This window comes from Labeo rohita, chromosome 3 (genome assembly GCF_022985175.1).
Source record: "Labeo rohita strain BAU-BD-2019 chromosome 3, IGBB_LRoh.1.0, whole genome shotgun sequence".
Classification (NCBI taxonomy): domain Eukaryota; kingdom Metazoa; phylum Chordata; class Actinopteri; order Cypriniformes; family Cyprinidae; genus Labeo; species Labeo rohita.
This window is the reverse complement of record NC_066871.1, coordinates 30,914,569-30,925,727: the sequence shown is the minus strand read 5'-3', so window position 1 is coordinate 30,925,727 and position 11,159 is coordinate 30,914,569.

Genomic DNA, 11,159 nt, shown 5'->3' with positions numbered 1-11,159 from the left:
TACCAGTCCAGCTGGTATGAAATGAAGTACCAACTTTGGTTTCGTCTGCCATCTCTGAAGCGTCTGATAGCAATTTTAACTATTGTACGGATAACAGTCTATACGGTGGTGATGATGTGGCTGACGTTAGACATCTGCCAAGGAGGCTTCGAGTTGTGCTTCGAGTCATTATTCAGTCTGGTCTCACACAGCAACCTATCAATAACGTGAGCTGTGAACGGATGGCCCGGCAGCGTGTACACGCTCATTGAGTACACACGTATAAATCCCCGGAGAATAAAAGCTAGATAAATAGATGTGTGGAAGAAAATCCCAAATTCCATTAAAAATAAAAACATGAGCCGGGTTGAAAGACAGCGGCTGCAGTCAGACATATGGAGAGCATATTGGTCACAATGCAACATCCCCTCCTTTTCAGCTTTTTTCACCTCTTTCTGGAAAGGGAAGAATTGTAACAGAGATTCAGATGTGGCGGAGAGTGTTTTGTTTCCCTCTCAGAAGGGCTGCATCACTCAGGAAGTTCAGGACAGGGGTTTTTTCATGCTCTTTTGAAGCTATCTTTTCCAGTTTCATTGGCCATGACAGACAGCTCGATAGTTTGCACACATTAATGACTTTGAGTCACTGGAGAGTGAAGGAGTGTCGTGCTCGGTTCATTAGTGGTTGCCGCACAGACGCAAACTCCACTGTTTTTTTTGTTTCGTGTCTATTCCGAGTGCCTGACTCAAAGTGCATCAAAGAGGCCGCAGCACGTCTGCTTTTCCCGCCTTTCATGACACGCACACACAAACATGCTGGTTTTGTCCTGTTTCAGCAAAATCACAGGGCATTGTGATAACAGATGAAATGAAAACAGACTATATCCTCAAGACTGCAAAGTCCAGATACATGAGGTGGAAAGGCCACCTCTGGATGCAAATCTAAAATATGTATGTATATATATATATATATATACATAAACAATGCAAAATAAATAAAATATTTTTTTGCAAAATAAATAATGCAGTTTTGTTTTATAAATAAATACATTTAGTAAAACCATTTTAAGAGACAACATGAAATAAGTTTAAAGTCAATAAGAAATGGTTTTTGCAACCCATTCCTAGCCTGTTAGAAACAGTAATGAGCTGATTCACTTTGTATTAATAAAATAATGCAAATTAACCAAAATGAACATTTTTTTGGCAAAAAAAAGTTGAATAATGCAATAAATAAATATATTTTTCTTAGCTCAAGTAAACAAATAATTATAACCATTTTAAGAGAACATGAAACCGGGTTAAAGTCAATAAGAATTTTTTTCAACCCATTTATAATTTTATTTTTTATTGATTTATTTATTAAAAAACATTAATATGCTGTTTTGCTTTATATTAATAAAATAATGCAATTTTTTAAGTTAAAAATAATAATTAAATAATATTTAAAAAAAATAGATATATATCTTTTAAAATCAAGTAAATAAATAATAGTAACCATTTTAAGAGACAACATGAAATTAAAGATTAAAGTCAATAAGAAATAAACATTTGTAGTCTGTTAGAAACAGCAATATGCTATTTTGCTTTGTATTAATAAAAAAAAAGAAAATAAGTCAATAGGAAACGTTTTTTTTCCAGCCCATTCAAAGTCTTAAAAACAGTAACATGTTGTTTTGCTTTGTATTAAATTTTTAAATAAATAAATGTTTTTTTTAAATCAAGTAAATAAATATATATAACCACTGTAAGAGAAGTCAATAAGAAATGGTTTTCGCAATCTATTTTTAGTCTGTTAGAAACAATAATATGCAGTTTCGCTTTGTAATAAAACAATGCGAAATAAATAAAATACGTATTTTTGCCAAAAAAAACCCATTAAATAATGCATTTTTGATAAATAAATACATTTTGTAAAATCAAGTAAATAAATAATATAACCATTTTAAGAGACAACATGAAATAGGATTAAAGTCAATAAGAAATAATTTTCACAATTCATTCATAGTCTGTTAGAAACAGTAATATGCTGTTTTGCTTTGTATTAATAAAATAATGCAAAATATATAAAATCAATTTTTTTGCAAAAAAAACCCTGTTTTTAAATTAAATAATGCATTTTTTAAATAAAAAAAAAAATACATTGTGTAAAATCAAGTAAATAAATAAATATAACCATTATAAGAGACAACATGAAATAGGATTAAAGTCAATAAGAAATCTTTTTAGCAAGCCATTTATGTTCTGTTAGAAACAGTAATATGCTGTTTCGTTTTGTATTAATAAAATAATGCAAAATAAATAACAATTAAAAATTAAATAATGCATTTTTTTATACATTTTGTAAAATCAAGTAAATAAATAAATATAACCATTTTAACAGACAACCAGAAATAGGATTAAAGTCAATACGAAATGGTTTTTGCAACCCATTCATAGTCTATTAGAAACAATAATATGCTGTTTCACTTTCTAATTTTAGAGACAAATGGAATATTCATCGAGAAAAAAAAATGTAGGCTGCAGCTTGATTTAATTTATCTGTTGTTGATTGGAATGAGGCAGATCTGAGTGAGAGTTTGCAGTCGACTGTAGGAATGAGACAGACATTGTGAAAAAAAAATGTAAATCATTCACAATAAAATGAATTTTCATCTCATTCCGATCGCTGGGTTAAAGCGTTCGTTCATAAATATGGCCCAGTATTGATGAAATTTCCCAGGGTATTATTTCCTCCCCCCATATACAAATTGCAGCCATTTCTGTTTTCTATTTTTCCCTCACTCCCAGTCTTCTGCCTAATGCATGCTTTCAAAAGGACCACAGTGAAAATCAGAGGTCTGGCCCTTAGGCCCAACACACTGCCTTTCATTTGAGATTTCAGATGAAGGACGTAATTTTCTCTCTTTCTGCCTCCCTCTCATCATTTTCTGTCCTCCTTTTATTGGGTGATGAGACACTTGGGGTTGGGGTTCTTATATGATTAGTCCGTGCAAAAATGAAAACTCATTTTTTTTCACTCACCCTCATGTCGTTCCAAACCCGTATGCTGTCGTTTCTTTCTGTGGAACACAAAAGAAGAAGGTTGAAGAATAATGTCTGTGACGCTCCAAAAACACACACAAAGAAAAAAATTTTTCAGTGAACGGTTGCTTTAAATGAGCCCAACACTGGATTCAAACTCAACTGCAGCGTTTCTCCCTGCCTTGACACCAGATGATCGCTGTTTCGCAGTCCTCTTTAGCCCAAGGTCCCACGCGTGCATGTTTTGCATTTAAAATAACACAACTTGATAGTACTTCTGAACACAAGTTCTAAAGTATCTAATAGCCAGAGCATCAAAGAAAATGTGTTTCACAGCCTTTATGTTTCTTGTCACTTCAAACCGCCTTTTTTTTAGGTTTATTCCTTTTGGTAAGTGTTGTACAACTAACATTAGCCTCTTGATCAAACATATTCATCAGAAAACAAAGTCAGCCCTGTATGATGTAATGGCTCCATTAGCATTTCATTCTCTTTGGTTGTCAGACTGACATTGGGTTATACGAATTACATGACGGTATCCCATCAGATCCGACTCTTCCATTACGCAAGTGTGCGGTCGGGCCAGGATTAAGGCCCTGATCCACTGTATTGGACAGGAGCAATCCTGGTCAGATCTGCATTGTATTAATTCATCCTTGAAGCAGTATCCAGATCTCTCGCTGTGTCTGGTAATGGGAGGAACAGTATGCTTGCTTTGGCTTGACCCTGAGCCGCGATCAGACCGCAGAGCGGTGTCCATTACAAAGAGCAACGATCTCTCTATGGTATGTTCAAACACATCCCACAGGCCTGTACTTCAAACGTCGGCCGTACCCGCTCACCAGCAGCAGCATGTCAGTTAGTGAGGCCCGCACAATTAATCAATTAAAGGCCTGCACGGAGCACGGCAAGGCCCCCGTCCCGCTGTGATTTGAGGGAATGATCATTAGTACTAACACTTTAGAATCACTTAAGGCTGCATTTAGATGAGGTATGTGTGGTAAAGCACTGATTTACAACAGTGCACACTCATTTGTTCGCAGTTTTAAATACATTTTCAGAAAGGCTCAAAAGTCTTGATCCAAGTTACTGAATCAGACTAACATAAATGCGTGCTGGCAGTGTGTGTACACATCCACCCTATAATGATAAAAATCCACGCGGTGGAATTTTTTTAATCCCTATAAATGATATTCACTTTTTCAAATCGGGACATTCTCAGTTTTTGGCTGCGTGATGTCATACCGACCAAGGCCGCTCCCATGATAGTTGACTGACATGGCTGTCTTACTTTAGACCCGCCCTGAGTGAGCTGTAAACTGTATGTTGCGAAGTCTGCGGTTTTTTTCCGTGGAGCTGCGCTACTTTAACACTGTTGCCGCTGGTTGTTTTTCATCTCTGCGGGTTGAAGTGACCCCAGTAACATGTTTAGCCTTTGGAATGCGAACTGTACCAGGGGAACCCCACCAAAAATCGTGTATTTCTTATTCCCCAGAATGCAATTTTTTACTGAAATGTGATTGGGCTAGTTTTGAGTAGCAATTGGGCGAGTTTTGTTGTGAAAACCTGGGAACCCTGGTGTAAAATGTCCATCACCAGAGCAGGGACGTAGACAAGAAAGCGACTGAGGTGTTGTGTTGTTGGATGTAATAATGAACTCAGTAGTCGTCATTTACTCCTGACAACTGAGCTGCCGAAGAAGCAGAGCATTACTTTCATTTTTGAAGAAAATGCCCCCCCGTCTACATAAATGCATCTATGTTCATGCGAATCATTCGTGATGCAGCTTCACCTACAGAAGAAGTGAGTATAAGGTTTTTTTTAATGCATCTTTGCAAATCGCCTTTCCTAATAATGTGCTAGTTAGCAAGTTTCGCGGCTTAATGCGGCTAAAATAAACAGGGTGGCTTGTCACCCCACAGAAGAGAGGGACGGGGTGAGCAGAGCTCATTAGCATTTAAAGAGGCATGCAACAAAACAGGCTGCTGTGAACAGAGCTGATTTTGAGAAGGTAAAAAGGTTGTTTTAGAGTACCATTGAGAAATTTTAACCAAAGCATGTTATAGACTTTTCATTAAGACCCTAAAGAATCATATCATCTTGTGGAAAATGGGCATCCAATTACTCCTTTAATAATTTCGAAACATTAAAATATTCTACAGAAATTATTACTGTTTTTGTTTAATGTATATGTAAAGATGGGTAGTAATTTATTACATGTAATCTAGATTATGTAATCAGATTCCAAAAATTAAGTACTTGTAATTAGATGAAATTACATTTTAAAATACTCGTAGTCATGAATAATGATTACATATTATTAATACAATAGCAATAAATAATTATTAATTTATTGATTCTTCCTAATTCCTACTGATGAAACTGATTTTTATTTGAATTATCACTCAGTAGGTTATTTAACCATGTATTTCTATGTCTTTGGAAGGCTTTTGCCTTTCAAACACATTAAAATGCACAAACTTATAAACTTTTTTGCCATCTGATCCTCTTTTACCTAATATATTTACTTGAAGTAGCCCTGAGATTTAAAAATAAATATTTTAATAATTAAGTATCACATTTGCATGTTCATTGGTTCTTTGATATTGGTTATTGACACATGACATGCGGGTAAACAAATTAAATATTTCTTTTTTTTTTTTTAAAGTAAATCTTTTATTTTGAGTAATTGTAACTTTTTTATGATTTAATTAATTATCAGCTTTTCATTAAACTCATAATCCCCTGCAGTTCCTTCACAAACACCAGTTTAACGTAATATAATGTTTAATGTACTTCATGTTGTTAATAACAATAAATGGAATAAATTTTCTTATTCTTTGTATTTTTATATTAATATGTTACAAGCTCATGCTATTTAAACCAGTGCAATAAACAAGTAATCTAAAAGTTATCTAAAAGTAGATCACATTACTAAAATGTGTAATGTAATGGATTTGGTTACTGTCTACAATTTTTTTCATGTAATTTGGAATCAGTAACGGATTACAATTTGTAAGTATATTATATTCATGTTTTTTTAAAGAAATTAATACTTGTAATTAGCAAGACATTGATAACGTTACAATAGATTTCTATCTCAGATAAGTTCTTTTGAACTTTCTAGTTATCAAGAACCCTGAAAAAAAAAAAAAAAAAAAAAAAAAAAAAAACATGAATCACATTTTCCAAAAATACTACGCAGCACAACTGTTTTACCAATAATAAATGTTTCTTGAGCAGCAAATCAGTATATTTATCTATATAAAGTTCAGCTTTGCATCACAGGAATAAACATTTTAAAACATATTTGAATACAAAACAGTTATTTTAAATTGAAATAATATTTCACAATAATAAAAATTTACTGCATTTTTGATCAAAATAAATGCATCTTCAGTAAGCATTAGACTTCTTTCAAAAAACATTAAAAAATCTTATTGATCCCAGACTTTTGAATGGTAGTTTAATTCATGTTAACAGTGCATATTCAGTGTTAATATGAGAATATCTACATACAATTGTATCGGCACAGTTCCTATAGATTGATTTTATTTCTGTTTATTGTACTTGTGTAGTAAAAAGAACATTTCAAGATTTCAAAACGACTTCAAATTACTTTTAGAGTGCAGCTGAATGTAGACACTGCAAAGAAAACCTTTAAAAGTAAAGTGCTTTTGAGAGCACATACCTCATAGGCTTCAGTTGTGTTCACAAATGTAATAAATAAACACCAGCATTTTATGCACTAAAACGTTGCCAGTGCCTCATAAACATTAACAGTTTGATTGTGTGCGTATAAAAAAATAAGCACTCGACGTGCTATTATGAAAGCAAACTTTTGTTGGTCCATTTTTATTTTGTAATTTGGCCGGGCCTATTATCAATGCTTTATAGGTTGCCTGAAAGCCACACACACTGTTACACACTCATTCTAAACAATCACAGCCACACACACACGCTCGCTCGCACTACAGGGAGGAACATGAAAATAGCACTAATAGGAAAAAGATGAGGGAACTCCATTCGGGTGGAGCGCTCCCTCTCTCCAGGGCTGGGCGCTGGACATTATGTGTTTCACGCTGTTTACGGTCAATCAGCAGTCGTGTGCTGTGGCTTATAGCAGCATGTAGTTCATCTCCAGCATCTCTTTGATTTACAGTATGCTATGTGGATCACTTTTTTAGGGCTTTAAGGCTGTTTTAATGAAAAATGTTCCAATCTAAAACCTGTTTTTCTACTGAATGTAACAAATTCTATACACATGCTAGCTTCTCCATATCCTAGTATCCTAGTTAATCCTAATTTTTAAATCTCTCAAACTAATTTTTGTTTATTAGACCTTTTGCATCATGTCTAATTTGTTAAAAGAATATGATTAAATTAATATGATTAATATTGTGTGGACAGCATATTATTGTATTATATTGTATTACGAATTTCATAAAAGTATGAACAGAATGCAGATTGTAAATTCTATAACACCCACTAGCATCACTATAAAAGATTTATGTTTTACATTCACTATAGTTTTTTTTTTTTTTTAATTTATTAGACTAATTTTGATTTTTTTTAATTTGACAACTATCATTGTCACTTCTATGTTAGGATATTATATGTGACCCTGGACCACAAAACGAATCATAAGGATCAATTTTTGTAGATTTACACATCATCTGAAAGCTGAATAAATAAGCTTTCCATTGATGCTTGATAGGTATGATAGTATCTGGCTGAGTTACAACTATTTAAAAATCTGGAATCTGAGGGTGCAAATAAAATAAAAAATAAAAAGTTGTCTAAATGAAGTTCTTAGCAATGAATAACTAATACAAAATAAAATTTAAAAAAATTTACAAAATATCTTTATGGAACATGATCTTTACTTAATATCCTAATGATTTTTGGTATAAAAGAAAAGCAAAGAGGACACTGACAATGCCTGAGAGACAAGACAGAGCAGGTTACTTTTGATATGAAATAGAGTTTCAGCTTTCAAATTTTGCTATTTTGTAAGAAATTCAAACAATAAATACCGTTTTGATGCTCTTTAATGTGTCGTGACAGATTGCAGTAGCACCTCAGTTCAAGGGGCTTGTAAACTGATCATCTCTTCCTCATTACTAATTATAGCACAAAATAAACATGAATGAACATCAGAAGGCTTTTTTGTTTCAACTGCGGAAAGACGTCAATACACACCTTTTTTCAAGTTCAAGTCCACTGAGGTTAATCTACTCTTCTGTCTTGTTTGTCTGTCAGACAAAATGGCATTATGTGAATTATATCAATTAAGTCCTTTTGTCAACAAAAATTGATATACATGATGGATATGCCATTATTTCAAATACAAATGTGCTTACCATGCAATTCAATTACAATTTTCAACCAACAGAATTCATCCACCTTATTCTTCAACGCGAAAGCAAGCCTATGGGTGAGACTTCCGGTTCATTAGCCGCTATAGAGGGTTTGCACTTACATGACGATTTGGTTAGTTACCCGGATGTGTGGCCATACTGGTGATACTCGAATGTAAACAACAGCATGGATTGCATGGTTAATGTACTACTGAATACGTTGTTCTGCTCATTTATGCTGTCTAAACCATGGACAAAACACGTAGAAGCTGCAAAATCATATAAGCAGGAAAGTGTGCAATTTTTTGACAAACTAAAGTTAATAGGTTGTAAAGATACGTACGAGCAGGATTAATTAAGACATTAGCCTAATATTTCACCTACCTCACCGGAAATAATACGAACAAAGATGAATGTTGTCAAGATTCTTGCCTGGAAATCCTGGTTCAGTTTGGCCAACCACAAATGCCAAATACACTCTTTTTTGCACTCTTTTCCTTGATTTGTTAGAACTTTTGGCAATGACAATAATCAACCATTTTCAGCAGCGATAATCAGCAGAATATGTTAGTTTCTTTCGGTTCAGTGGCATTGTTTACATTCAGTGCCACCAATATGGCTGACTGATGATGCATCGTGAAAACACTCAATGTTGAGTGACCGATTAGCAGCGCCATGATGGATTCAAACTTCCATTTAGGTACTCATGTGTTCCGGTCTTAAGTTAACATACTATGTTTTAAAATAATGTGTAGTCTTATCATTTTGTGGACAAAATCCTGCGAACTTACCCCCAATCGGGAGCTGTATGTATGTGTGCGAATCTGTTTTCAAAGCAGCAAACCTTGCGTTGCCTCATGTCATCTACTTACACATTAAACAATGACAGAAGTTACTGCAAAAAAAAAAAAAAAATGTCATTGCGAAACTGTAAAGTGATGAAACTATGTGCATGTGCTTTTTAAAACCATTTTCACAGGTTTAATGGAAAATACGATAATTTGACTAGAAACACCCTTATGAAAATTAACCATAGCTTTACTACAAATAAAACCAAAACAAAAAACAATGGTTACTATAATAAAACTATGGTAACCACAAATGAACTATGTTCTTGCTACACTAACCATAGTTTAACCATGGAATTTGTAATAAAACCATGGTTATACTAATGGTAATCAATGCGCCAAAAATCTATAGGTACTACACTTTTACTATAATAAAATCATGGTTAATTTTCGTTAGGGGACCAGAGACCAGTGTTGCCAAGTCTGTGGTTTTCCCACGGAATAGGGCTACTTTAACACTGTTGCCATGGGTTGTTTTTGATGTACGCGGGTTGAAGCAACCACAATACGGATTTACCAGGGGAACCCTAACAAAAAAAAAAACGTGTATTTTATCCCCGGGAACGCAATTTTTAATGGGGACCCCCCTCGAAATGCGATTGGGCTAATTTTGAATAGCAATTGGTGGGTTTTGTTGTGAAAACCTGGCAACCCTGCCAGATACTGGAAATGTAAAGCACCGTTCCAGTTGGGTGAGACTTCCGTGTTCAGGAAAAAAGGTGGATACGGAAATAGAAAGAAGAATAACAACGTGCAGTAAAACTGGTTGCTTTTAAACCAGTGTGTTCATAATTAAGATAATACATTTGAAATAATATGGTAAGACACGCCAATCTGCACTATCAAGCAGCAAAATTAGCTGTTTTGTACAGCTTAAAAAAACACAGCTATGTGAAAAATAAGGTGGATACTGTCCTGGTCTCAATTTAGAATTAATTTACACTTTCATGCCCTGGTGAAAAAACAGCATATGCTGGTAGGCATGTGTTGATGCTGGGATGCTGGTTTATGCTGGTCCTTTGCTGGTTTATGCTGGTCATGTTGCTGGTCAAGGACTAGCATAAACCAGCAAAGGACCAGCTTTTTAACCAGCATCCCAGCATCAAAACATGCCTAACCAGCACATGCTGTTTTTTTCACCAGTTATTGTGACAACGGCTTAAAGTAGCTTAGATTTCTACATGCAAAACAGTACTTCCTGAGTAAAACATCTTATTATATTCCGTTAATACTCTAAATAAGAAATAGTAAGAAAACCTACATTTGTAATCGATCCCGCAGCCCTTTGTATTTTAGCGGAGCATTCACGGCTTTTGAATTTTGAAATTGAAAGCGCGTGCGCGAGCTAACGGCTATAACGAACGCGCTGTGGGAAAAGTGTGTCACTCGGTTTCTTTCGCTCGGCCTTCGCTCTTTCTCAGGCCACAGGCCGCGATCATAAGAGAGCAATGTCGAGGCGTCTGCAGTTTGCTTCTGCTCCTCAGTGAGTGGACCACAAGGCCCTTATAACAACATCTCCGCTGAGGGGCGCGGTGGCATAACTCATCCTTACCGTATTAAAGATGGGCCACTTGTGACTCCGCGAGACTTTGGCCCGTGTAGCGCATACCGGCACAAATCATTACGGTGTCGGTTCTCAAGGGCATCGAGTCCTTTGAGAGCTAACCATATCATCATGAAATGAATGTTAGGTGTTTTTTTCTTTTTTATGTGAGGGAACAAACTCGGGATGTTATTTTCCCTCCATATTTCTAGAGTTTTTTTCTCATATTAATCCACAGTCCCCTCCTTTTCATTCTTTCCATTGCTTTCTTTTACACATTTCTCCCTCGTTTTCTCATCCCTCTCTCTCCCTGTCCTCTTCCAGACGCATGTCCAATAGGACAGAATAATATTTGGACAGGTGTTCCTTTTTAAACACGTTATCCACAAGTCCAAGTACGCAGGGG